Source organism: Hemiscyllium ocellatum, unplaced genomic scaffold (assembly GCF_020745735.1).
Source record: "Hemiscyllium ocellatum isolate sHemOce1 unplaced genomic scaffold, sHemOce1.pat.X.cur. scaffold_294_pat_ctg1, whole genome shotgun sequence".
In the NCBI taxonomy this organism is placed as follows: Eukaryota; Metazoa; Chordata; class Chondrichthyes; order Orectolobiformes; family Hemiscylliidae; genus Hemiscyllium; species Hemiscyllium ocellatum.
In genome coordinates, this window is record NW_026868258.1 from 308,406 (window position 1) to 321,831 (window position 13,426).

General features: G+C 42.3%; 1 non-coding gene across 1 annotated transcript; it reads left to right on the forward strand.

The window, feature by feature from the left end:
* The first annotated feature begins 328 nt into the window (after positions 1–328).
* trnas-uga (transfer RNA serine (anticodon UGA)) lies at positions 329–410 on the forward strand. The gene has a single exon. It is a non-coding gene; the product is annotated as a tRNA-Ser (tRNA).
* The last annotated feature ends 13,016 nt before the right edge of the window (positions 411–13,426 follow it).

A 13,426-nucleotide genomic window follows, 5' to 3' on the forward strand; every position in this document is an offset into this window, starting at 1 on the left:
CATTCTGGGGAATGTCAACAGGTTTGTCAGTACTACTGGGAGAAAACGGAGTTCTGATAACGTTCTGGAGAAGTTTTGAAACACTGAATCGCCTTTTCCAAGCCCAGATCCTGCTCGACCTGCTGAGTATTTGTCTGCATTTTCCGCCGTCGTTTAAGCTGAATATAGATCCCACCTATCGGGGTGAAACACCCAGACCCACTTTGTCCCGACATTTCATCGATTTGAAAGCTGTGGGCTTTGAATTCAAATAAACCAAACAATGATTCACTACTGCTAAGCGCCCCAGGGACAGAGACCTGGAAATGAGCATGCTGCCCATCCATTTGTAGTTGTGGCCGAGTGGTTAAGGCGATGGACTTGAAATCCATTGGGGCATTCCCACGCAGGTTCGAATCCTGTCAACTACGGAGAATTTGGGTAGCCTTTCACTTTTGGAGATTCAGATCACGGCGGAAGAATCACTTCATCCAGGTCATGAATGGTGCAAATCTCCAGTTCACTCAATGAACTGCACAGATGCACGCTTGTTTTGCCAAATTTGTTTTAGACTCGTTACGACACAGCATAACCCCTCCAGCTTACGATAAAACCAGTAACACAGAAACGATTTATGCTGTACAGGAATCTGTAACAATTCGATTGGCCAAGAACTACACGAAGTAACAATTCAGCACTTCATTTCTAAAGGAAAAGAGAGATTAATTAACAAACTAATGTATATCTATTACCCATTTTGATGTTCCATTCGATAATGCTATTCAGATAAAACTCCCAGTTAAGGTTTACAAAACAGCACTTCTTTATCAAAACCAGGCAGCTGTAGGTTCTTGTCTTCGGATCTTCCTGTCTCTTCTTTGTCCCTGTCAGGAGATACTGTGTCAAAGATCACGGATCGAAAAGTTATTTTCCAGATGTATATATTTTCAAGAAGATTGTCACATGCATGGTCTTGGCAGTCCTCCTCTCAACTGTTCAATGTCCCCCGTCTCATACCCCAGAGCATCTGATTGGGTCCCTGTTTTTTTTTAAAAAGACTTTCAAGAGACGCAATTAAAATTTGAATTGAAATGTATATATTTTCCTGATTAAAATTTAAACTGAGTGGCCAAACTCGAACTATTTATGTCTCCAGGCAATGAACGAATTGAATTGTTCGACCCAGGATTACGTCGTTGTCTTATTGAGAACACTTGTTTCTGTGTCTGGTTGTTCTGCTGCTTTTAAATCTCTTAAATGTGCACTAATATGTTTAAAAAACATCGCCTCGACAGGAAACAATGAACCATCATAATGAAGATATGTTTTCATTTTAATTTTTAAATACTTTGCCCTAACATATCGATAAATTTTATACAATTTCGATTTAGTTTTTTCCTATATATACATATAAAACATGAAATTAAGACAATCTCATCTGAATACCATCAGTTGAATCTGCGATAAAGTGTCTGTGATTTCATACTACTGACCCACAACATGTACGATTTTTAAAATGGACGTCTATTCCATGAGAAGCCAACGAAATAGTCTCATATTATTACATATATACAAAGTTTTGGCGGATTGTGGTCTGTGTACATAACCTCTCCGATCCATTTTTCGTGGCACATACATTACATTTGTAACGCCAGTACCAAACTCAATAGTTTTTTTTCGATTGTGGAGCATTTCTTCTGATAGATGTTGATTTCCTATGAAAAGTTATAAACTGGCAGTTCAATCCCATGCTCATTTTTCCCGTTGGAGTACACCTCCAACTATAACGTCACAACCATCGATGGCTACTTTTAACGTTTTTTAGACGTTCGGTGTAGGTAATACTGGTTTGGTGGTTAATATCGACTTCAAATGGTCAATTGTCATGTGGCATGTTACTGTCCACCGAAACACTGTGTTCTTCTTCAGCAAATCGGTTAACGATGCCACTACACTAGTATAGTTTGGAACAGACTTCTGACAGAGTCCGCTGAGTCTGAAGAATTAAAGAAACTCTTTCTTCGAGGTTGATCATGGCAATTCCTCAGAAGCTTTCGTCCTCACGTTCCGGAGGATGCTCAACCTGTCATGACCGATGTTACATCCCAAGAACATCACCTCTGCTTCCGTGAATTCTGTTTTATTTATGTTTGTCATCAGTTTTGCTTCTCGTGGTCGTTCAAAGAGCTCTCCCAATAGTCCCTTGTGATTATTCCTTGAATTGCTAAGGATCACTACATCGTCCAAATAGATTACACAATTTGTCAACCTGGCCACAACTCTGTACAAGTGTCTTTGGGTGTGGCGGGCTTGTTCTTCATTCAAAAGTGCATCACTTGAAACTGATATAGCCGATATGGAGTTACAAGCGCAGAGATCTGTTCACCAACTTTGACAACGGAACCTTCCAGTAGCCACGCATTATGCCCGACTTGGTGATGTAACTGGCTTGTCCGACTTTCTGGATGCAGTCCTCCAATCTAGAAATTGGATATGAGTTCGATTTTGTAACGGCGTTGGCCGTTCCATAATCCGCACGAAATTCAACACAAATCATCTGGTTTGGTAACTAAGACAATCAACGAACTCCACGCGCTCTGGCTTGGTTCAGTGATGTTCTCTTCAAGCATGGTGTTCACCTGCATCTTGTCCTGTCACCTCTCGAGATGATTAAGTCGAGAGGGTTGCTGCTTTATTGCAGCAGAATTCCCTACATCTACTTCGTGTTCAATTGCTTTCCTCCTCCCCGTGTGATTCTTGCATGTGCCCTGACTCTGTAGAAACAAAAAATCTTTCAACACTTTTCTATGCTCCTGAGACAGACAGCTTTCTAATCCATCCCACTCCTCAAGGACTTCATCATTTTAGAATCTGTTTTGAGGTACATCAAAATTCAAAGCAACTGAATTCGATTCCTCACTCTGCTGGGCAGTAACGAACAACTCTTCCTCCAGTTCTTCCTTTGTTGTGTAATACGTTTTCAACATGTTCACATGACATACCCAATACAGTTTTATTTTATATCTGACGTCTTTGCTAAATAGTTCAACTGACTCAACTTTTTCACAGGGACCAGTAAACCTAACTTTAAAGGGATCACCTATGATTGGTAACAGTACTGACAAGTTATCCCTGTGGGAAAACTTCTGAGTCCCAGATTTTTATCTGCCACCTGCGTAATTCTACGCTGTGCCATCTTTGGGTGCTGTTTTGCTGAATCACTGACTAAATTTAGTCTCTCCCTCAATTCTGATACATGATTTAATTGTGTGATCTTCGACTTTGACCCTGTCATTTGTTTCTTTAATTAATTCCAAAGGGCAATCACTTCATGTGCGAATATGAACTTAAAAGGAATTCGTTTGGAACAGTCTTAATGGCAAACAATACGAACGGGATATCTTTTTCCCAATCATTCGGATAATCTTGACAGTATGCTCTGTCCATGGTCTTCAAGGTCTTAAGCTATCTTTCTAAAGCTCCCAACGATTCAGGAAGATATGCACTAGATTTAAAGTGTTTTATCTCAGCTATCAAAAACCTCCTTAAGCAGTTGTACAGTAAAATTTGACCCTTAGTCTGACTGAATCTGACTAGTTAGGTCATAGCGTGTGAAGAAAGCTACTAACTCCTCTACCAGAATTGTGGCCTTGATACTCCGGGAAGGAATTGCCATTGGAAATATGGATAGCACATCCATTGTAGTCAACAAGCACTGGTTCTGACATTTAGTTCTCGGAAGGGGATGCACGCAATCAATTATAATCCACCTGAAAGATTCTCCAACTGTGGTAATTGGCAACAAAGGCGTGTTTTTATTGCCGCCTGGGACTTACCTGCCATTTGACATGTATGACATTGTCAGAAAAAGCAACCACATCCCGTGTGCATTCCAGGCCAAGAGAAATGTTTAGTATTTAGCTTGCGTGTTTCGTCACCCTCGGGGACCCCCTATAGGTAGTTCATGTGCTACCCATAACACTTCCTCTCTATGTTGTAGCTGCAACACAGTCTTGTGTACTTCGGCCCACTGCACGAATCACATCAAGTAGTGTATCAGCTGACCTAAACTCAACTCCTTCATCTTTCTTTTTACTTGTCACTTGGTGCTGTGCCTATTGAGAGTGGGATCTGTTCAACATACAGTCTGGGAAAATAGAAAGATATTTCTGTTTTAACTCCTCAGTTTCTTCGTCTTCCTTGGGCTTCTCCACAATAAGGGGAGTCACTTCTAATTTGGATCTTGCCAAATCACTTCCAAGCACAAGCTGAATTCGTGGAACTGACACTCTGTCTATCACGCCCAGCGTAAATTTCCCCGACTTAAATTGGGGCTCCAACGTGATCTTACATAAGGGAACGCTAAATTTCTGCTCATATATACCACAAATTACAACACTCATGGGAAATAGATATGAAAGGGTACATATTCGCCCATCCCTTACTACCAGCAACTGGTTAGATCGTGTCACTCTCGTGCCACCAGTTTAGCTTCTTTAAACACTTCTATTTTCCACAACGCCTTTAATTAACGACAAGTACTGTCCGTATTCAAATACTTTCCGTATTCAACTTTGCCAGAATGGAAACAGCTGAGTCCTTTCAACTCCTTTCGACTCTCTTGGACTTCTTTTTTTCCTGCTCTCATATCTTCCAAGTGCAGGAAGGTTCTTGGTTTAGTAATGCAGAATCTCCCCTTCTGCCAATTTGGATCCTTCACAGGACGAATATCTGTTCAAAAGCTTGTCTTATGCACCAGCATGTACTCATCTACTAATTCTGTTGTCCTTCTGACTTTCCGAAATCTTTTTTCCTCCACGTGAATTCTTGCAATCTCTAAAAGTGTATTTTTGAACTCCTCCAGCAGAATTATCTCTCTAATAGCCTGAAATATCCTCTCTTTATCCAAATAAGAATCCATCCATCAAAGTATTGTGTTTATTTCTTTTAAACTCAACATAAGTCTGACCTGTGTTTCAGAAACGCTCTCGATATACATCTGGTACCGGTTCAGAAGCACTCAAAGGAGCCTGTTTTACTCATTCATAATCTTTTCACACCTCACGTAATATCATACCAAATCCCTTACTCGCTCTGACTTCGAGTTTAGTCTGAACTCGCATTACCCATCAATCCTCGGACCATTCCATCTGCCTAGCCATGTTTTTGATTGAAATGAAGAAGGCTTCAACATCATCCTCATCAAAATGTTGCGGAGTGGTGACACATTTACATATATCACTAATTTCTCTTTTAATTTCCATCCTGCTAACTTGACTTTGCTGACAAAGTCGCAACTTCTCAAGTTCAAATTTTCTCTCTCCTTCTCTCTCTTCTCTGTTCCTTTCTTATCTCCCTTTGCTCATGCAAGGAACTTCTCTCTCTTTTTCCTCCCTCTATATCTCCCTTCTGTCTGTTTCTCTGTCTCTCTCTCCTTCTCTTCTCTAACTTTTTCTCATTCTTCTCCCCCCTTTCGTTCTCTCTCCCTCTCGCTTTCCTCTCTCTCGCTTTGTTTATCTTCTCACTCCATTTTCCTCGAGACTAATTTAGGTAACATCATCAGTGGCGACCTCGCAGTGAAGCGAAGCTGTTGTCTCCTGCTTTCTATTTATAAGTTTGTCCTGGATGGGGTTGCTGGGGTTTGTAGTGATGTCATTTCCTGTTCGTTTTCCGAGTGGTTGACAGATGGTATCTAGATCTACATGTTTGTTTATGGCGTTGTGTTTGGAGTACCAAGCCTCTAGGAATTCTCTGGCATATCTTTGCTTAGCCTATCCCAGGATAGATGTGTTGTTCCAGTCGAAATGTTTTTTTTTATCCGTGTGTAGGGCTACGATGGAGAGAGGGTCGTGTCTTTTTGTGGATAGCTGGTGTTCGTGTATCCTGGTGGCTAACCTTGTTCCTGTTTGTCCTACGTTGTCTTTGTGGCAGTCCTTGCATGGAATTTTGTAGATGACGTTGGTTTTGACCATGAGTTGTACTGTGTCATTTAAGTTTGCTAGTTTTTATTTGAGAGTGTTGGTGGGTTTGTTTGCTACTAGGATTCCGAGGGGTCTTGTTAGTCTGGCTGTCATTTCTGAAACTTCTTTGATGTATCGTAAGGTTGTTAGTGTTTCTGGCTGTGTTTGATCTGCTTGTCGTGGTTTGTTCTCGAGGAATCTGCGGACTGTACGTTTTGAGTGTCCGTTCTTCATGAATACGTTGTATAGGTGGTTCACCTCTGTTTTCCGAAGTTCGTCTGTGCTGCAGTGTATGGTGGCTCGTTGGAATAGTGTTCTGACAACCTCCGTTTGTGTGTGTTGGGATGATTGCTGGTGTAGTTAAGTATTTGGTCAGTGTTTGTCGATTTTCTGTATACGCAGGTTTGTAGTTCTCCGTTGTCCTTTCTTTCGACGTGACGTCGGTTGCTGTCGGTTTCTTCCTCCTGGCACTCCATCCACAACGCCATAAACAAATACATGTATCTAGATACCATCTATCAACCTCTCAGAAAACGAAAAGGAAATGACATCACGCCAAACCTCACGAACCCCATCCAGGACAAATGTATAAATAGAACGCAAGGAGAGAACAGTTTCGCTTCACTTAGAGGTCCCACTGATGATGTTACCTAGCCAGGTAATGAAACGTCTGGATCTCAAACCTCCAGCTCAGCGAGCAAACCTACACCCGAAACCTCAACCTGAGCTACAAACCTTACAACAGCAGTGTAATTGACGAAAGGGACGACAGGGTCTTTTGTTTTCTGTGGTGCTCTACTGTTTCTGATTCAGTGCTCCCAGCGCTCTGGCTCAAGTTTGATTTTCAGTCGAGGAATGGGAATTTTCCTGTGCTCGTTTGTCGTAGTGGCAGCATTCCTACAGCAGGAAATGATGGATGTGGCTGAGAAGTGGTCATGTTTTGTCAAACACACGATTCAGGTTAACATAAGACAAAGAGCTGCGGATGCTGGAAATGTGACACAAAAACATGGAATGCTGGAGAAACTCAGCGCCTGGCAGGATCCATGGAGCAAAGTAGAGTTAGTGTTTCAGATCGACAGAAGCAGGTTCGTTCGGTATTTCAACATTGTAATGCAGGTAAATTTTCAGTATTATGTGTGGGATCATCATATTTATCAAAACTTCTCATTAGTTGCCAACCGTCACTTTTACAAATTTAAAAGGTTTGTTTTGGCGGTAATGCTGCTTCCGTTTCCATGAGCTGGTGACAAGCTGTGCTTTAATGGTTACCTTTTTCTTTTCCTTTATGTCACTTAGCAGCCATGTCAAGTGGACAATTGACCCTTTCAGTGTCTTCCACAATGTGAGTTTCCATTTGTCTTTCTATGTCTGTTCATTGTCACCTTCTTTCACAGTCTCTGTCCAAATCCCTCATTTCCCATTTCTGGTCTTTGGAAACTCTGACTGCAGAAGACAGTGTGAAAGTGCAGCTGATGAGGCAATTTCTCCTCCCGCTGACTGGACTGTGGAGAACTGCGCTCACATTCTCTCGATAATATATCTGTCACTTAGGCCTGAGGCCTTCGACATGTTTCCTTTTAAGTTCCAAATACAATTCATAATATTTTGCTTTTGGTGTAAAATTAATGAACAGTTACAGCAGAGAATGATCAGCGTGTGATATCCGCACTGATTCCTACCTCACCTCGTTCTTCCCAACAAACTGAGAATGAAGGACGGAGAATAAACGAGGAGGTGAAACAAAAGCACTTCTAGAACCGAGGTAAGAAACTCCAAATAGAATTAGCAGAACAAAACAATGAGGCGTCAAAGAGGTCCTTACTCGACGTGATTGTTCGGTGTTCGAGATGGGAAAGCTATCCAGCCTGAGGCACCTTCATGTCTCTTGCTGCTGACTGAATCAGAAAGCAGAGGTTTCACGAGACCTACACTTGTCTCACTTTGCTGTCCCCACCTCCTCCCCTGACCAGGTTTACATTTTCCTGCTCTTCTATGAGGTAAATGATACAACGTCATTTCATGTCTATCACTTTCTCAGTTCCAGTTCCAACATGGCTTCGATTTCAGAGCACGTGTGAAGGTTTGACTGCAAATCCATTCATTCCTGTTGCGAAATGACTGAGTCACTAACATGCGAACTGCACCAAAGCATGATTCAGGATTTCTGATGTTGATTCATTCGCATTGAAAAACAGCAGACAAAATCAAAATGAGGCCTTTCAGAGACTATCTTGGGATTCATTTGACAGAGAGACGACATCAACAATCCGTGGTGCACTGTGACACCAGCAAATAAATGTTACTTTGTTTTCAAACGGGGTTGCCTTCGCACTGAAAGCAAACGCGGTACTATTGTTACAGAAAGGGCGAGGGCACGGAAACTGCTCTCCTTATCAGGATGATAATTGCTGCTGTACACTCCGGCGCACGTTGAGGCCAAGGTATGAGAGCAGCTTAACAAAGTTTCAGACAGTAATTAATTGTAATTCCTTTCCATTTCACTTCTACAGTAGGTATGGATTGTTTGCATCCAATTAGAAGGAGTATGGTAGTAGATACACGGAGAAACTACCACGGCAAATCCCGCGCCAATCATCTTGCTGTTTTTTCGGTGTTGTCGGGTCTACATCCGAGCAATCCATCGTTAGCAGCAGCATGACGATTCGTCATGCTCAAGAGTTGAAAGGTTCGAGAAACTAACTCATTCCCTCCTTCTCCGGGGTATCTTCGGATGATCAGTGAATCATATCTCATTGATAGAGACATATTTCTAAAAATGTCAGGTTCTAAGCAGGCACCTGCAATCGGTCGTGAACAAGAAAAGAAGCGGAGTGAGGAAGTCAAATAAATGTGCATGGCAATGATGACTGGAACGCATGAGGCAGGAAGTTATCGTGGAGCTGGTGGTGTTAGGCTCAGCGTTGATGCCAATGGGTCTGCCTACACTGCCCAATGGTGATTCTGGCTCACACTCACTCCAGGTCAATTCACCACAACAACCCTCTTCTTCTTGGCGTGAGGATCCCTCTGGGTGTGTGAACGCCGTCAATGGGCCAAGAAACGATGGACACATTCTCCTTATTCTATCAGTTTAAACAGGTGAACAGTACAGTTTGAAACCAATGTAAGTGCACATTAACTTTCCCTGTACATTTTCAATGGAGAATGTTAAACTGTGAAATGTCTGTTCAAAAGCGGGCATTGATTGCAATTCTCAACAAAAAAGAAAAACATTTCCAAACTTTTGTGATGAAATGGTTAAAGAACTACAAGTGTGGATGTGAAAACGCACTTCTAGTGGAGGCACTGTGACTCGGTTTGTTAAAGTGCTTCTCAAGTAAACAAGAGAACTTGGGATTCAAATGCCAGTTGTGGATGTCCAATCTTTCAAAGGCTCATTGTTTCATCTTCTTCAAATGTCATATTGCTGATCCCGCAGCTTTCTGATTTGAGCTCAGCCTTTTGTGATTTGATGCTCCTAGAGTTATTCACTCCTTTTTTCTCCACCAATGAATGTTGTTTCTTGCTGACTGTTAATACAAACTGGAACCTCTTTCCATTGTCCCACAAAAACTTCTTTTCTTCTCTTCCGTTGCGCTTGCTCTTTCACTCCCAGTTTTAGTGGGAATGACGAGTTGAGGCAGCAGACACTGCAGATTTGACGGGAAATGTTGTGGCCATAGCACAGACACTAAGAGGTGATCATCTCCATTCTCTGCAGTCACCGATCATTCATCTTTCACCAACAGTAAATACATCATTGTCATCCTATATTTCGAATGAAACTGCTTTTATTTCCGGAGGAAAAGATGTTGTATTTAGAATTCGAAAGAATCATAACATGTTGAATAACGTGTTGGAGGAAATGCCCACCAACCCAAACTCCACTCCCGGCACCTTCCCCTGCAACCGCAGGAAATGTAAAACTTGCGCCCACACCACCTCCCTCACTTCCCTCCAAGGCCCCAAGGGATCCTTCCATATCCGCCACAACTTCACCTGCACCTCCACACACATCATCTATTGCATCCGCTGCACCCGATGTGGCCTCCTCTATACTGGGGAGACGGGCCGCCTACTTGCGGAACGCTTCAGGGAACACCTCTGGGACGCCCGGACCAACCAACCCAACCACCCCGTGGCTCAACACTTTAACTATCCCTCGCACTCCACCGAGGACGTGCAGGTCCTTGGACTCCTCCATCGGCAGAACATAACAACACGACTGTTGGAGGAAGAGCGCCTCATCTTCCGCCTGGGAACCCTCCAACCACAAGGAATGAACTCAGATTTCTCCAGTTTCCTCATTTCCCCTCCCCCCACCTTGTCTCAGTCGGTTCCCTCAACTCAGCACCGCCCTCCTAACCTGCAATCTTCTTTCTGACCTCTCCGCCCCCACCCCACTCCGGCCTATCATCCTCACCTTGACCTCCTTCCACCTATCACATCTCCATCGCCCCTCCCCCAAGTCCCTCCTCCCTACCTTTTATCTTAGCCTGCCTGGCACACTCTCCTCATTCCTGATGAAGGGCTCTGGCCCGAAACGTCAAATTTCCTTTTCCTTGGATGCTGCCTAACCTGCTGTGCTTTAACCAGCAACACATTTTCAGAGTTGAGGATTAAACAAATCAGCCAGGATCTCATTGAACGTTGACGCTGACGGGATGGCCCAAATGGCTTCCATCTGCACCAATGCCATTTTTGTGAATTTGAAAATGCTGGCGACCATTGTAACGGAAGTAAAGCAGATAGTTTAGAAAAGATGATTGTAAACTCAGTCAACATCTTTCGTTGAAAGGAAAATCACACTTTGGCAATTTGCCAGAGATTTTTTGCTGACATGACATGAAGATTTTATCAAGGAAGCAGATAGATGAACTCTATTTCTATTTCTAGCAGAGACTCAATATGGGGCCAAATAATAAAACGTCGTTGAACAAGTTAAGAGTTCATGGTGTTGTGTAATAAATGACCTTTGACTGTCCATTATTTACTGAACACAAGCCACCGAATCATGTGTAATTTTTAAAGTTTTAAAATGTAAATCGTGAAATGCAGTAATGTCAGGCATATGGCTTCAATGATGTTTCTCTGTATTAACGACCTGATGAAGTGGCAGAGTGAAATTTGTCCAGTTTTGCTGATGATGCACAATAGATTGGAGGACATCTTTTGATGAGGTTGGGGTATCTGCAATGCGATATACTGTATGTAGGTCGTCTGGGTAAGGAAAAAAAAGACAGATGCAGTTTCCTGTCGGGTATGTGAGGCCATGAATTCGAAAGGAAGAATCAAAGTCCGAAAACTATTAAAATCGAGAGAAACTGCAATAAAATGTGGTGCAGAAGAATCTGGATGTTCTAACGCATGAAACAAAGATGAGCGATTGATTTATTATTTTCTGGCAAAAAGATCCATACCCTTCTCTAATTTTTGCAATGAGATGGTTTTCCAGGAAATCACTGGAACTAAGGAATCTGTAAATTAATCGAAGACCATGATAAGTTTCGTTTTGTTCGATGGGACATATTTGATGCATCGTTTAATGTTCTCTGAACTTTCTTTACAAAAGAGCCGAGACTGGGCGAGTAAAATTAAGATCACTGAAGATTATTGCCATCCTTTATTTATCACACACAATTTTTTTTTCTCATATGTTTTATTTCACATCATAGTTGCTGTGAGTGGGCTTGCAAACTACACCCGCTGGTGACTTGTTTCCTCACAATTTCTCATATCTAAACAAACAGATTCTACATTCTTACAATTGGACTATTTTCGACACTCTTGTGTCCCATATCTCAGGAGGAATCCACTGCAGTTGTATCGTGTTCAGAGGATGTTCATGAGAATGTTCTCAGGACTGAGGCATGGATGTGGAGTTAGGTTCGCACGCTTGAGCTGGGAGGTTCACTTCAGAAGTTTCATCACTCTGTTGGTAAATCTTCAGTGGGCCTCAGGCGAATCAGTGAACATGATTCCTGTTTTCTATTTATATGTTTGGGTTTCTTTGGGTTGGTGATGTTATTTCCTGTGGTGATGTCATTTCTTGTTATTTTCCTCAGGGGGTGGTAGATGGGGTATAACGCGATTTGTTTGTTGATAGTGTTCTGGCTGCAATTCCAAGCTTCTTGGAATTCCCGATTGCATCTGTTTGTCTTGTCCTAAGATGGATGTGTTGTTCCAGTCGATGTGGTATCCTTCCTCATCTGTAAGGATACTAGTGAGAAGGTCATATCGTTTTGTGGATAGTTGGTGTTCATGTATCGTCGGGCTAGTTTTGTGCCTGTTGTCCAATATATTGTTTGTTACAGTTCTTGCACGTTATTTCGTAAATTGTATTAGTTTTGCTTGTTGTCTGGATGGGTCTTCTAACTTCACTAGTTGCTGTTTTACTGTTTGGTTAATGTGATTCTATTCTCGGTGGAGTTTGGAGAGATGAACAGGCATCTAACTGAAAAGTGCAGAATAGTGAATGTCCTGGGCAGAGTGGATGTTGGGAAAATGTTTCCATTAGTTGGAGATACTAGGACCTGCGGGCATAGACTTAGAGTTAAGCGAAGACCAAATAGAACAGAGATAAGGATAAAAGTCTTCATCAAATGAGTGGTGAGATTATGGAATTCATTGCCACAGAAGGCTGTGGAGGCCAGGCCGATGAGTATGTATAAGACTGAGATAGATAGATAGGTTCTTGAGAATCAAGGGATATGAGGAGAAGCGGGAGAATGAGGTGAGGAAACGTATCATGCAAGATTGAAATGTATAGACGACTTGATGGTCTGAATGGACTAATATCTGCTCCTTTCTGTTATGGTCTAATATGCTAACTAAGTGCCCAAACTGTGTGTTCTGCAATGTTTGTTGTGTCAAGTTGCATTTTGCCTCAGTTTAGATACACAGCTTGTTATCACCTGCAGATTTCATTTCGAGTTACTTGATCTTAAATCCACACCTTGATTACCTGAAAACGCTGGAAAATAATCAGAAACTCAGAGGCCGAGGGGGGTAGGTGGAGGGAGAGGGGGTGCAGAGTGAGAGAGAGAGAGAGAGACGTCAAGATGGTTTCAATAGATCTGGGAATGCTAGACATTGAACAGGCTTTAACAATAAGTGGTTTGTATCAAGAAAAAAAGAAAGTTCTAAGTTAGGGTGGAACACAGGAACAATGGAATATCAGAGCCGTTAAGTCCGGAGAAGAGAAATAAAGTGTGTGCCGGGGCCAGCTTCCAACTGAAAGAAAATAAAGGACATAAACAATTGGAAACAAAACAGTGGAAAGTGTGTAAATTCTGACTTTCTTGCATATGGTTTTGAATCCAGGAAGCGAGGAAGTGTGGAGGAAGGAAGCTAGAGAACTCATTAGTTTGTCACCTGGACCCACTCTCTATCCTGTTTCAAGCAACACATTATAAATAAGAACACGTGGCCCAAAGGTCGAGGAGCTCACTGGCTGTCAGTCTCTCTTCTCCGGTTGTGCCTGA